The sequence below is a fragment of the Pelobates fuscus genome, chromosome 2 (assembly GCF_036172605.1).
Source record: "Pelobates fuscus isolate aPelFus1 chromosome 2, aPelFus1.pri, whole genome shotgun sequence".
NCBI lineage: Eukaryota > Metazoa > Chordata > Amphibia > Anura > Pelobatidae > Pelobates > Pelobates fuscus.
Genome location: NC_086318.1, coordinates 410456020 through 410471644, shown reverse-complemented (window position 1 = coordinate 410471644; position 15625 = coordinate 410456020).

Sequence of the window (15625 nt, the reverse complement as noted above, 5' to 3'; positions counted from 1 at the left end):
GTTCCTATCACCTACGTTGAATCAGGTAATTGTTTAAAGGGTTTTTACCCTTTATTTGCCAGCAGGAGGGGTTTCAAAGGGAAGAGGGACACTATAGTGTTAGCAATACAGTTTTGTATTTCTAACACTATAGTGTTTCTTTAATATTGAAAAGTATAAAAACTGGAATAAAAGGGAATCATGACATGTCACACATGTCATGTGTCCTTAAGGGGTTAAAAAAAAATACCAATCCCATGTCTGGTTTGCATTGACCGATACTTTCTTAGCACCATTTTTTAAGTAATAATAAAAAAAAATCATTGCATAATAGGTATATCTAAATATTTAACTATGTTTTAATGCAGTTCCCATTCCTGATATATCCAAACAAGTGCCCATTTTCCACGAATATAAATATTCACAAATAATTAATATTTTAATATAAATGAAACATATTATTTTGCAAACACAATGTGGAAAGATTCAGAGTAAAGATCAGTTTACTTTATTAGATACTTTCAAACTTTCCTTTTCAGTGTTGCAAAACAAAATGCAGATTTTTATAAAGATTAATGAAAGTCTTCTACAATATATACCTCACTGTTCAGTTTAACAATCTCTACAAGTTTTCACGTCTTGCTTGGTACATTGAACAAGATACTGGATTAGATACTTAACAGCCTTATGTGGTCTGATTTCTTTGGTGTCTAAAAGAAATATGCGTTTCCTTTCTAGCAGACCCAGTAGCCTAAGATAAGACAATAGCTAGGTTTCGTCCTGGCAACAAATTATCAGTGTACAGTCATAAAGGTGAGTCTCTCTAGCTGAAACCTTGAAGAACAAAATTATGCTGGGATTAGAGACTAATGCAATATATTCTTGGCTCACGTTTCATTAATACAAATATGGTTTTAGCTCACTTGAGATGAAATCATATTGGTTATAAATCAAATAAAATCATAGTTGCCAAAAATGATAAAGTTGCGCGTAATAATCTGCACCCCTTGAGCACTAACTACAAGATTGATAATGATGAGAGTTGAACCTTCACATTTTCTTCAGATATGTGTGAAATCTCCATTTTCCTGATTTCGCCTGCCCTGTTAAATTTTTTCAGTGTCTCTCGACCTGTTTTTTTTTGTCTCCATTATAAAGTAGCATCTTTGGATTTTCGTATGTTAAAAATGCTTTTGCATGTCTTTTTTTGACGTTTGTCTTGTTAAAAGAATTGGTGGAGATTTTAAAGGAATACTTAACGATGGTAAAGGAATATCCTACAAACTTAATTACATTTTATTGGTTTTGGTTTGCTTTTAATAATATAAAATATTTTGCATGTTCAAGCCTCTTGATTAAGCAGAAAAAGGTAATAAACTAAGAGCCTACAGAGTAAAATAGGAGACACAAGGGAGAGACGTCTGCTTAGCTCATAATATAAACTTGATTAAATGTTAAATGTTTGAAGTGAAGTGGAGAGGGCAGTAAACATATGATCTAGAGGATCCTCCTCCAATCTCCACAAAACAAAGACAAAACAAAATAAGACAAAATAATGGTTGTGCCACAAAAGCATATATATATATATATATATATATATATATATATAGAAACAAAAATAAAGAGATGCACTCCAAGGACTTAATGAATGAAAAAAAGGGTAATTTATTCCAATAGGTATAGCCTCAAAAATAGCTGACGTTTCGACCCATTCGGGTCTTTCTCAAGGTCAATGTACCTAGCTATAAAAGTTATATATAAAAGAAATGAGAAAATGTACTCACCAATCGTGAAGAAACCCCTGAATCCCTTCGTGCACACCCGGAAGTGAAACTGGAAGTGAAAGCCCGCGGTCAAGTGATGCGTGTGTTATGACGTAGTGTTGCTGGGATACCGATAAACAAACGCAGCTATAGGATCGAGTGTGCAAGTGAAATGCGTAAAATCTATTCATAAACTGTCTATATGTTATCATAAAAATATTGAAAGTGCAAAGTGCATTAAGCAGCAAAGATATAAAAAATGTGAACAAAAAGTGAAAAAGGATTGTGATATCATATATACTAAAAGGTGTCACTTTGTACCCAATAAAAGGGTGACCCAAAGTAAGGTGTGTTAAAAGCATTTCACATTAAAAATAGAAATCCAGCGCACTCACTTATCAACTAAACAGCTACTTTGATGCTGACAGATTTGACTAGTTTTATTAAAAACACCTAATATAGGCAAAAAATAATGGGGGTTTAGTTACACTATATGATCATACATTGCATAAGCCTGCCACAAACGTCAATGTACCCCAAAAGCATTTCACATACCATATCTAAATTGGGGGCATTACTTAAGATATCTTATAATGATTACAAACTAATCAATTTAAAGAGGAGAATTAAAGCTACTAAGGCAAAGGCTCAGAACACAGAAAAGGACCATGGGCATGCAAATGGAGAGGATTACATCAAGAGACAGATACAGCAGATCATATATATGCCACAGACAAAATATCTCTGATCAGAGTACATTCTGTATACAATTATAAACATCTTATTGAATCATAGATCTCATAGATCTCAGAAGCGCACAATATTAAAACTAAAACAATCAAAAAGCATATTTAAACTAAAAAAATATACAGCTTAGCATTTATTTTAAAAAATCTAAGAATTAAAAAATAACCAAAGAGAATTAAAAAGAGAGAAAAAGACTAATAGAAAAATGGACTAAAGTAAGCCAATAAAATAATAATAACATTTGAATTTTTAAGACAAATAATAAAATAATAAAAAAATATAAAAAAATAAATAAAAATAAAAATAAAGATAAAAATAAAAAATGAAGAAAAAAGACAAAAATAATATTAAAGAAACATGGAGAGCACAATATTTTCGTTAAGTCCTCTTGGTGTCACTGTGTCTAATCGATGAATCCATTGTGCCTCACACTGAAGTAGCTTCTTCGATTTGTCACCTCCTCTGGGCATTGGGGGGACATGGTAAATGGCCATAAAACATAGCATAGGGAGTCTATGTTGCATAAGTAAAAAGTGTTTAGCAACTGGCTTGTCACTGCGTTGATCCCTAAACACTGTAGTTATGGTCGACCGGTGTCCCCTTATGTGTTCTCTTAATGTCAAATCAGTTTTACCCACATATGAGAGTCCGCAGGGGCATGTGATCATGTATATCATGTGGTCAGTGGTACAAGTAATATAGTGTGATATTTTGATCTCTGACCACGATGGGGATGAGCAAAGGTCGTACCACTGACCATGTGACTACATGTCATACATCCACTGCATTTATAGCAGCCTTTCTTGGTGATAATCTCAGGTTTACGGTAGAAAATTATCGGATCACTTTTCACCAGAAGGTCCTTTAAGTTTTTATTCCTTCTATAACTGATAACTGGAGTATCCATAAATGTATTGGGTAATGACTTGTCTGATCGTAATATATCCCAATGTTTTTGAATGGATTGTCTTACTTTCGATGTCCCTGTATGAAAGGTCATGGGAAGGTAAATTCTTGGTTCTTTTGGTGCCTTCTCAAGTTTGTCATTCAGTTTTTCTCGATTAAATATTTCCAAGGCTTTGGTCTGTGCTATTTTAAGAATATGTGGATGATAACCACGTACATGAAATCTATCCCACATCTCGTCAAGTTGAATTTTAAGTTTTTCTGTTTCTGTGTTGTATCTCAATGTTCTTAAAAATTGAGAGATTGATTATGATTTCTTAAGTTGCTGTGGATGAAAACTGGAGGCGGAAAGGAGGGTATTGCGATCAGTGTTTTACGATACAGATTAAATTCCAAATTGTTTCCCTTCTTATAAATGGTAACATCCAAAAATTTAATTGACATTTCATCAATTTGATGACTCAAAACAACTGGTATAGGTGATTGATTTATCTCCTTAATCATTTGCTCCAGATCCATAGTGGTGCCTGTCCAAATCATAAAGAGATCATCCACAAAGCGGTAATAGTGTTGGATGTAATGCCCACATTTTGCCAAAATATGGGTGCGTTCAAAGGTGTACATGAAGGCGTTGGCATACGATGGTGCCATCGCCGCCCCCATCGCAGTTCCGGACAATTGCCCGTAGAACTGATTTTCAAATTTTAAATAATTGCATGTAAGTGCAATCGTCAAGAATTCCAACAGGTACTCAATCGGCGGTCCTTAATAGATTAATGATTCGGCTAGGATATCTCTCAAAGCCTGTACACCCTCCCCATGGGGTATAATGGTGTACAGGCTCTGAACATCCATTGTGGCAAGTAGAGATGTAGAGTCCACATATGGTGATCATTGAATTCTGGACATAAAATCTTGTGTGTCGCGTAAGCATGTAGGAAGAGCCATAACGCTATCCTTAATAAAAGTATCGATGTATTTGGCAACAGGTTCAATTATGCCATCCTTAGCCGAAACTATGGATCTCCCTGGTGGTTGTAGTGGATCTTTGTTAATCTTCGGCAACGTGTAGAGCACCGGGTGCCTAGGGTGCTCTACTGTAAGATATTGAGATGTATGAGTATCAAGTTATTCTAGTTATTCTAGTTCAAGTTGTAGCCCCAATTCAACATGGTTTTTAATTCTTTTCTGGAATTTTGCTGTCTGATCAAAAGTGAGTTTTGCATATACCAAAGTATCACTAAGTTGTCTTAATATTTCTTTCCGATATTGATCATATGATTGTATCACCGTGGCTCCACCTTTGTCAGCCCCACAAATTACAATGTTAGGATATTGACTGAGGTCCTTCAAGGCCACTTTTTCTCCCGGGGTTAAGTTCTGATGAAACAGAGGTGGGTTTTTCACAATTTTTTCAGTGTCAGTTTTGACTATCACCAAGAAAGGCTGCTACAAATGCAGTAGTCACATGGTCAGTGGTACGACCTTTGCTCATCCCCATAGTGGTCAGAGAATCAAAATATCACACTATATTACTTGTACCACTGACCACGTTAAATACATGATCACATGCCCCTGCGGACTCTCATATGTGGGTAAGACCGATTTCACATTAAGAGAACGCATAAGGGGACACCGGTCGACCATAACTACAGCGTTTAGGGATCAACGCAGCGACAAGCCAGTTGCTAAACACTTTTTACTTATGCAACAGAGACTCCCTATGCTATGTTTTATGGCCATTGACCATGCCCCTCCGATGCCCAGAGGCGGTGACAGATCGAAGAAGCTACTTCAGTGTTAGGCACAATGGATTCATCGATTAGACACAGTGACACCAAGAGGACGAAAATATTGTGCTCTCCATGTTTCTTTAATATTATTTTTGTCTTTTTTTTTAATTTTTAATTTTTATCTTTATTTTTATTTATTTTTTTATATTTTTTTATTTTTTATTATTTGTCTTAAAAATTCACATTTTATTATTATTTTATTGGCTTACTTTAGTCCATTTTTCTATTAGTCTTTTTCTCTGTTTTTTAATTCTCTTTGGTTATTTTTTTAATTCTTAGATTTTTAAAATAATTGCTAAGCTGTATTTTTTTTAGTTTAAATATGCTTTTTGATTGCTTTAGTCTTAACATTGTGAGCTTCTGAGATCTATGAGATCTATGATTCAATAAGATGTTTATAATTGTATACAGAATGTACTCTGATCAGAGATATTTTGTCTGTGGCATATATATGATCTGCTGTATCTGTCTCTTGATGCAATCCTCTCCATTTGCATGCCCATGGTCCTTTTCTGTGTTCTGAGCCTTTGCCTTAGTAGCTTTAATTCTCCTCTTTAAATTGATTAGTTTATAATCATTATAAGATATCTTAAGTAATGCCCACAATCTAGATATGGTATGTGAAATGCTTTTAACACACCTTACTTTGGGTCACCCTTTTATTGGGTACAAAGTGACACCTTTTATAGTATATATGATATCACCAGGGGCGGACTGACAACTTATAGGGCCCTCGGTCAATAGGAGATCAAGGGCCCCCCTCCCGGTGCAAGGTCTTTGTGCAGCTGTCATACAGATATGTGCGCGCTACCCAGCATGGCTGTGTGAGTCATGGCGTCCCCCAAACAGGGCCAGATATACTTTAAAGGGTTAATCCAACCAAAAACAGTGTTTAAATAAAACATTGTTTTTGAGCGGAGTGCCCCTTAAGAGCTTGCCTTACGCGCCCCCCCCCCCCCCATTAAAATAAAGACATAAAGCAAATTTAATTAAACACTTCCTCTGTGTTTGTTGGTGACATCACAAGCAGCATCTCCCACATGATCAACCATGCAAGCAGCCTCCAAACACATGTGTTTGGAGGCTGCTTGTGTGGTTGCATGTGTGGGATGCTGCTTGTGTTCCTGTATGTCAACATGTTGAATTAGAATTAATTGTTTGACTTGTTTTACCTATTGTACTGCGCTGCGCAGAATATGTTGGTGCTATATAAGTAATTGTAATAATTGTGTTTGTATGTATAAGGAGGCTGTATGCAGTATTGCCATGCTGGGGATGCCTCTTGTGATGTGTGTGTGTGTGTGTGTATAAAGAGGCTGTATGCAGTAATGCCATGCTGAGGATGCCTCTTGTGATGATTGTGTAGGGAGGCTGCATGTTGTATTAAATTTGTGGGAATGCGGTTTGTGGGATTACGTGCATACAGTGAGGTTCCTTACGTGCATACAGTGTCGTATGTTAGTGGAGAGGGCTGGTTGTGTTGCAGAGAGTGTGTGGATAGGGGCTGTTGTGTGTGTGTGTGGGATAGGGGCTATAGTAGGCAGCTGGGGGATACTGGGACTGTAGTGTATGTTTGTATGATACTAGAGGCTCTACTGTGTGGGGGAGATACAGAGGCTGCAGTATGTGTGTGGATAGTGACTGCAGTGCATGAAGGGGGATATGAGCTATAATAGGTGCAGGGGGCATTCGGACGGTGGGGGGATAGCGGCTGCAGTGGGAGCAGTGAGGGATAGGGGCTGTAGTGAGTGCAGGGAGGGATAGGGATGAGAGTGATGAGGACTGTAGTGGGTGCAGGAAGGCATAGGGGTGAGGTGGATACAGGGCGAGAGAGAGGCTGAGGAGTGTACAAGAAGGCACAGAGGCTGTGGTGGGTACAGGGAAGGATAGGGATGAGAGTGATAGGGCTGTAGTGGGTGAAGGGGGAGTGGGATCTGGGATGGTAAAGGGGCATAGGGGCTGTGGTGGGTGAAGGGGCATAGGGGCTCAGATGGATAAAGAGGGCAGAGGAACTGTGAAAGGGGGCTCAGATGGATAAAGGGGCATAGTGACTGGGAGGGGTGAAGGGTGCACAGGTAGTGTTATGGGTGAAGGGGGCACAGGGCCTGGGATGGGTAGAGGGGGCACAGGGGCTGGGATGGGTAAAGGGGGCACAGGGGCTCGGATAGGAAAAGGGGGGCACAGGGGCTGGGATAGGAAAAGGGGGGCACAGGGGCTGGGATAGGAAAAGGGGGGCACAGGGGCTGGGATGGATAAAGGGGTACAGGGGCTGGGATGGATAAAGGGGGCACAGGGGCTGGGATGGGTGAAGGGGGCACAGGGGCTGGGATGGGTAAAGGGGCCCAGGGGCTGGGATGGGTGAAGGGGTACAAGGGCTGGGATAGGAAAAGGGGGGCACAGGGCCTGGTATGGGTGAAGGGGTACTGGGGCTGGGATAGGTAAAGGGAGCACAGTTACTGGACTAGGTGAAGGGGCACAGGTACTGGGCTGGGTGAAGGGGCAAAGGTACTGGGCTGGGTGAAGGGGCACATGTACTGGGCTGGGTGAAGAGGCACATGTAATGGGATGGGTGAAGCGGCACAGGTACTGGGATGCATGAAGGGGGGCACTGGAGCTGAGATGGGTGAAGGGGGCACTGAAATGGGTGAAAGGGCACTGGGGCTGGGATGGGTGAAAGGGGCACAGGGGCTGGGTGAAAGGGGCACGGGGCTGGGTGAAAGGGGCACAGGGACTGGGATGTGTAAAGGGAGCACAAGGGCTGGTATGGATGAAGGGGGCACAGGTGCTGGGCTGGGTGGGGGGGCACTGGGGCTGGTATGTGTAAAGGGGCACATGGACTGGGAAGGGTAAAGTGGGCACAGGGGCTGGGAGAAAGGGGGCACTTTGGCTGGGATGGGTGAAAGGAGCACAGGGGCTGGGATGGGTGAAGGGGGCACTGGAGCTGAGATGGGTGAAAGGGGGCACACGGTCTGGGATGGGTGAAAGGGGGCACACGGTCTGGGATGTGTGAAAGGGGGCGCTGGGGTGGGTTAAGGGGGTACAGGTGCTGGGATGGGTGAAGGGGGCACAGTGCTGGGTGAAGGGGCACAGGTACTGGGCTGGGTGAAGAGGCACATGTAATGGGATGGTTGAAGCGGCACAGGTACTGGGATGCATGAAGGGGGGCACTGGAGCCGAGATGGGTGAAGGGGCTCTGGGGCTGGGATGGGTGAAAGGGGCACAGGGGCTGGGTGAAAGGGGGCACTGGGGCTGAGATGGGTGAAGGGGGCACTGGGGTGGGTGAAAGGGGGCACTGGGGCTGAGATGGGTGAAGAGGACACTGGAGCTGAGATGGGTGAAAGGGGACACTGGGGCTGAGATGGGTGAAAGGGGGCACAGGGTCTGGGATGGGTGAAAGGGGCACAGGGTCTGGGATGGGTGACAGGGGCACTAGGGTGGGTTAAGGGGGTACAGGTGCTGGGATGGGTGAAGGGGGCACAGGGCTGGGATAGGTGAAAGAGGGCACTAGGGCTGAGATGGGTTAAGGGGGCACTGGGGTGGGTGAAGGGGGAACAGGGCCTGGGATAGGTGAAGGGGGGCACTGGGACTGGGATGGGTGAAGGGGGCACAGGGCTGGGATGGGTGAAGGGGGGCACAGTGGCTGAGTTGGGTGAAAGGTGGCACTGGGGCTGAGATGGGTGAAGGGGGCACTGGGGCTGAGATGGGTGAAGGGGGCACTGGGGTGGGTTAAGGGGGTACAGGTGCTGGGATGGGTGAAGGGGGCACATGGCTGGGATAGGTGAAAGGGGGCACTGGGGCTGAGATGGGTGAAGGGGGCACTAGGGCTGAGATGGGTGAAGGGGGGAGCAGGGCTGGGATGGGTGAAGGGGGCACAGAGCTGGGATGGGTTAAGGGGGCACAGGGTTGGGATGGGTGAAGGGGGGCACTGGGACTGGGTTGGGTGAAAGGTGGCACTGGGGCTGAGATGGGTGAAGGGGGCACTGGGGTGGGTTAAGGGGGTACAGGTGCTGGGATGGGTGAAGGGGGCACAGGGCTGGGATAGGTGAAAGGGAACACTGGGGCTGAGATGGGTGAAGGGGGAGCAGGGCTGGGATGTGTGAAGGGGGCACAGGGCCTGGGTGAAGGGGGGCACTGGGGCTAGGATGGGTGAAGGGGGCACAGGGCCTGAGATAGGTGAAGGGGGGCACAGGGCTGGGGTGGGTGAAGGGGCTGGGCTGGGTAAGGGGGGGATATTAGCTTAAAAAAGTAATATTTACTTACCTGCTGTCTGCCTGGGTTCAGCAGATTCTGCAGGACAGGAAGTGATGTAACTTCCCCTATTTTGGCCCCACCTCTTCCACTCACACGGAGCTCCGCAGACATTGAGGAGACCTGGCAGGAGCAGCAGGATCACTGTCGGGTCTCAGAAGGTGGGGGTGGAGGGGGGCAGAGGGGGGGAAACAGAAAGAGATAGGTTGCAGGAGCAATCTATCCATAGAATATGTGCAATTCTGTTTGTTTCTGGCTGGGGAGATCTGTGATCTGATCTCCCCAGCCAGAGCATGTTTATGCAGGCAGCCGGGCCCCTGACTGCCTCGGGCCCTCGGTCCATGACCGATTTGCCCGAGTGGTCAGTCCGCCCCGATATCACGATCCTTTTTCACATTTTGTTCACATTTTTCATATCTTTGCTGCTTAATGCACTTTGCACTTTCAATATTTTTATGATAACATATAGACAGTTTATGAATAGATTTTACGCATTTACTTGCACACTCGATATATACACGCCAGATCATTATAGCGATCCTATAACTGTGTTTTTTTATCGGTATCCTAGCAACACTACATCATCACACACGCATCACCTGACTGTGGGCTTTCACTTCCGGTTTCACTTCCGTGTATGCACGAATGGATTCAGGGGTTTCTTCACGATTGGTGAGTACATTTTCTTATTTCTTATATATATAACTTTTATAGCTAGGTACATTGACCTTGAGAAAGACCTGAAAGGGTCGAAACGTCGGCTATTTTTGATGCTATACCTATTGGAATGAATTACCCATTTTTTTCATTCATTAAGTCCTTGGAGTGCATCTCTTTACTTTTGTTTATATATCTTCAACATTGGATTGCACCTAGGCTAAATTGGATTATGTACACGAAAGGGTGAGTGCCAAGAAAGCTTCAGGATATCATCAAATACATTTATTCTGGTAAGTGTCCTTAAGTATGGCAATTAAGGCAGCACTAATAGTATATTGAGACACATATGACCATGCTTAATACAATAAAGTGCCACTCACATTTAATGGAGCTTAATTAACGCTCAAATGGTTGCAGCATATCTTGTTATCATCTTGTTTTCGTCATTGTCTATGTAGCTATCCTTTTGTGTGTTTGTCACCTTGGCTGGCTCATATTTCTAAGTAATGGCCTATGAAACTTTTTATATAAAGAGGTGATCTATTTAGACTCCTTGTCCAGGTGTCCTTGACTTATGATATACCTTTTGCTAAAATGCTTTGATGTTTATTGAAGAGGGTCAGAATTTCACATTTCCATCCACTTCAATGAGTGCAGAGTCTAGCATGGAACTGAAAAGCAGTTTAGCTTTGTATGAGACCTGGTAAAGGAGTGCTTTACACTAGTATGTTGCTACACCAGAGCTCTGTGGGGAGGTCCACTAGCCCCCAATATAAATCCAGGAGTTTTGAGTCACAGGCAACACAGTGCAGGGTGAAGAAAAAGGTATATTTAATTGTGGTCCAAGAGACAAAACAAAGATACAATGTTTCGCCCGTGAGACCTTAATCATATGTATGAGAGCTGTTCAGTAAAGCTAAAGGTAATTTTTATGAACCTTGGAAACTTGTCCGAAAGTCTGTGCAACATTTCCTCACATATTTTGGTTGTGTTATCCTTGTAAATAACGTTCTGGAGTACAGGAAGACTAACTGAATGTATAAATGTGCATAGTGAGTGATAACTGGGGGCCTTGCATGTGAGGAGGGGAAACAAAAATACAATAAAAGTTTCCATGGATTTGGGAGAGGTAAAATGTGTCACTGTCTGAATACGTTTTTAGAACTTTTCCCACAATGAATGTAGGCACGGGCAGGCCCAAACCATGTGTAGCAATCTGCCGCGTTCTCGGTCACATCACCAGCAGGTGGCCGAGGCTTTGCCATATGTATGAACCAACCAATGTGGAACTAGATTTTTGCATCTATATAATTTCAACATTTGCGTTTAAGCTTTCTTCTATGTTTGTAGAGGAAAGTCTGTTTCAAAATTTATTTTCCTCTGAAGCATGTAGAGGAGTTTGGTGTTGAAGGAGGAAAAAGCCAGTTGCGTGCAGCAAAAGTTTTTTTCTTACTTTAAGTGTATATGAAATATGATAAAAAAATATATATAAATATTAAAACTAGTAATGTTTAATGTAAAAAATATTTTATAAAAACTAATTTCTGTAAAACTTTTAAATATTAAATACTTACATGTAGAGAACAATTAGTTTGAGTTTGCTTTCAGATTGAATTTTAGTATTTTATAAGATATTTCAGCTAAACACATAGAATACCTGTGACGAAATGCCTTTTGTCACTGGGTTTATTGGTGACAAGCTGCCCTTTACCCCTGGCTGTTGGAGGAGCCTGATTGCCAGCCTCTTACCTGTTGACTATGGTCCCTGGGAGATTTGGCCTTTCAGGTGCAACATTTGGGCATATTTGTATGGTGCTGCTGCTGGCCCTTTAAAAACCATCCGTGGACATATTATGACTTTTAGGAACAATGTCCCTTTAAGACTGTGTAGCAGATTGCATTCAGGCTGTCTTCAATATTATGTATGCTATTATGTGTTAGGTAGATTGTAAATGTGTAGGTTCTATGTGATAAATAGAGTTTTGCCTCTGTCCTTGGAGATAATTGGATTACTTCCCAATTATCTCCAGGATAGAGACTCTGTGGAACTTGTTTTGGGAAGAAAAGCCATGCTTCATTTGGTAACAAAGGACTTTCCCTTAACTTTTAAACCACTGGTCTGATTCGTGTCATTTTTTTAATATGTTGTTCCCCTGAATGGATTGATTGGATTGATTGTGAATATGTAATTTATGGAGATTGGATGTATGGTTTTAGAGTTATGAAAGTTGGGTAAAAAGTATGTTTAACTGTATGTATAATTGAGTTTCCTCTCAGGATAAGCGGAGGGAATCTGTGGGATGTAACTGTGATATGATTGGTTGTTTTATCCCTCCCTGTGGGCGGTCCTGTATTTGCAACAACTGTAATAAAAGCCAGACTGGGTGTGCTAGCACCTCAGATCATCTTGTACCTTCATGAAGTTTCGGCTCATGTTTGGGGGATTGGAGAACTACACTCTGGGGATTGCTATAATCACTATACTCCCCAGGGTATAAATCGCTGAGCTCTGATAAGAGCTTGTTCCTGTTCCTGCTCTCTGGAATTCGGAGAGGTCCACCTACTGGAAGCTGGACCCTGGTCTTGGGTCCAGAGTGGGTGGAGTCGGCGAGACCCCAACCAAGCTGCGGCGGTTCGTGGGGTCTGCAGTGGTTATGGTGTCAGGCAGAGTGCTTGGAGACCTCGGAAAGCACTAGGAGCATCCGTCAGCGGAGGGTGCCTGGTCGGGGTGCCAGCGGTTCCGTTACAATACCAAAATAGAATGAAGGCACAAACACACCCAGGCAGGCGTAAGCAAGTCTCTAGCAAGAGGATAGCCCATGCTGGCCAAGTTTGCAGTAAATGTTCCATAACTATCAATATCCGGTGAAGGGGTGGTTGCATGTGTCACAGAACTTATAGAAGTTGTACAATTTTATAAATATTATAATGTATTATTATAATGTGTATATTTTGCAGTACACTGATTAACCTATTTTCACTCATCTAACTAGTTTAGTCGCTTCCCACTAGATCTGTGCATAAAATCAGCATTTAGTTGATATCCACTAGCATCTTTTTTCCCCATCCATCATGAGCAAAACTCCAAACCCAAAAGCAAAAGAACATGCTCATCAATCACACTTGGAATTTGGTTGGCTATATGTCCGTATGGCACTTCAGAAATATGGAATTGTGCAGAACATCTGATTTGCCTATTGCAATTTGAAATCAAATGCACAAGTCTACCAGTTTCTAGTTTATTTGCTGTGTGGAACATATATAATTTGTGCACTTATTCTCTGTGAGTCTGTTTTCTACCTTGAATCCTTATCCTAACGTTAACACCATAATTACAGCATAAAGCATAATTTACTATCAACTGTAAAAAGAATGTGTAATTACAGCACAATGTGCAACAATGTGTCTGATTTCAAGACTCTAAATAAAACAAGAACTAGCAAATGAAAATAAACATATAAGTCAATGAATGCATTCGCTAAATATATAAATTACTACAATAAAAGGTGTTTTTGTAGCACATGAGAGTTTCATTTTAAAGTATAGTCTCTAAACAGCAAGTAAACCCACTTTACTAAACAGTGGGTTTTAATGAGTCTACTAATGACTCTTAAAATGTATCTTAAAATGGCCCATTTGAAAACAAAATATTCTCAAAGCAGCCTAACTTAACCCCTTGAGAACCAAGGCTATATTCTGATGTGACACGTTTGTGACCAAGGCCTTTTTGGCACTAGTGCCATGCTGTCATTCTACCTCAATTTCACCCTTTCTGTTTAAGTGCATGTAATAAATGTTTAACTCGCAAGTTGGAGTAAACTTGGAATTAATAATAACATTAATAACTAAAAATAATAACTTAAAAAACGAGTGTAAAGTCAGAGTCCACACTCCTTGCTTTCAGCAATTAAATAATATTTATTAACCCCTTAAGACCGGAGGGCGTACAATTACGTCCTTTTTTAAGCGGCTCTAATTTACTTACCCGGTCGCCGGCGATCCTACGCCGGCGATCCTACGCCGGCGATCCCACGCTGGTGACCGCGGTTGGGGGGACTCCCAGGGAGCCCCCGATGGCACATCCGCCCTCTTCAGCCCCCCCCCGGGCCATGTGAGAGTGAGGTCCTTGCAAGGACCTCACAATCACATGGCCAGTATAGCTGGCTGCTGCCTGTAATGACAGTTAGTCCCCCTGCTAGCTGGAAATAAAATAAAATAAATTAAAATAAGTGTAAAAAAAAAATGATATACTTAGATCATATATATATATATATATATATATATATATGATCTAAGTATATATATATATATATATATATATATATATACACATATACATACACACACATACACTGTTTAGGTGTATTTTACTATTAATATATATATATATTAATATCAAATTACACGTAGACTGATACTGATTAAATATATATATATATATATATATATATATATATATATATATATATATATATATAAAATTATTGTTATATATATTTATATATAATAGAAAAAAATATGTAAATACGTAAAAAAATAAAATTAAAAAAATTATTAAAAATAAATAATAAAAAAATATATAGATGTGTGTTATTTCATTCCAACTGTATTGTGATATTAATATATATATTTATATCAAAATACACATAGAACGAAATAATTTATATCTATATACTTAAATATATACGTATATATCACTATATATATATACCTATATATAAATAAAAATATGAAAAAAATATATATATACATATATATATATACACAGATGTATATATATATATACATATATTAATTCTACACACATATTTATGTAATATTTTTACATAATTAGGTATCCTAATTAATTACAATTAGCGGGACCTGCCTGACAACCCATGCCGAAAGTATAGGGAATTTAATTTGCTAGCACTATATTTAACCCTATAACTTTCCAAGACACCATAAAACCTGTACATGGGGGTACTGTTTTACTCGGGAGACTTCGCTGAACACAAATATTAGTGTTTCAAACCAGTAAAATGTATTACAACGATGATATCGCCAGTAAAAGTGAAATTTTTTGCATTTTTCACGCACAAACAGCACTTACATGGACGATATTATTGCTGCAATACTTTTAACTGTTTTGAAACACAAATATTTGTGTTCAGCGAAGTCTCCCGAGTACAACAGTACCCCTAATGTACAGGTTTTATGGTGTTTTCAAAAGTTACAGCGTCAAATATAAGGCTTGTGTTTCATTTTTTCACATTAAAATTCGCCAGATTGCTTACGTTGCCTTTGTGACCCTATTGTAGCCCAAGAATGAAAATTACCCCTATGATGGCATACCATTTGCAATAGTAGACAACCCAAGGTATTGCAAATGGGGTATGTCCAGTCTTTTTTAGTTGCTACTTAGTCACAAACACTGGCCAAAAACTTCCTTGTTTATATATATATATATATATATATATATATATATATATATATATATATAAAGGATAATCAGCACTCCCAGGTTTTGTAGAAAAACAAACTTCTATT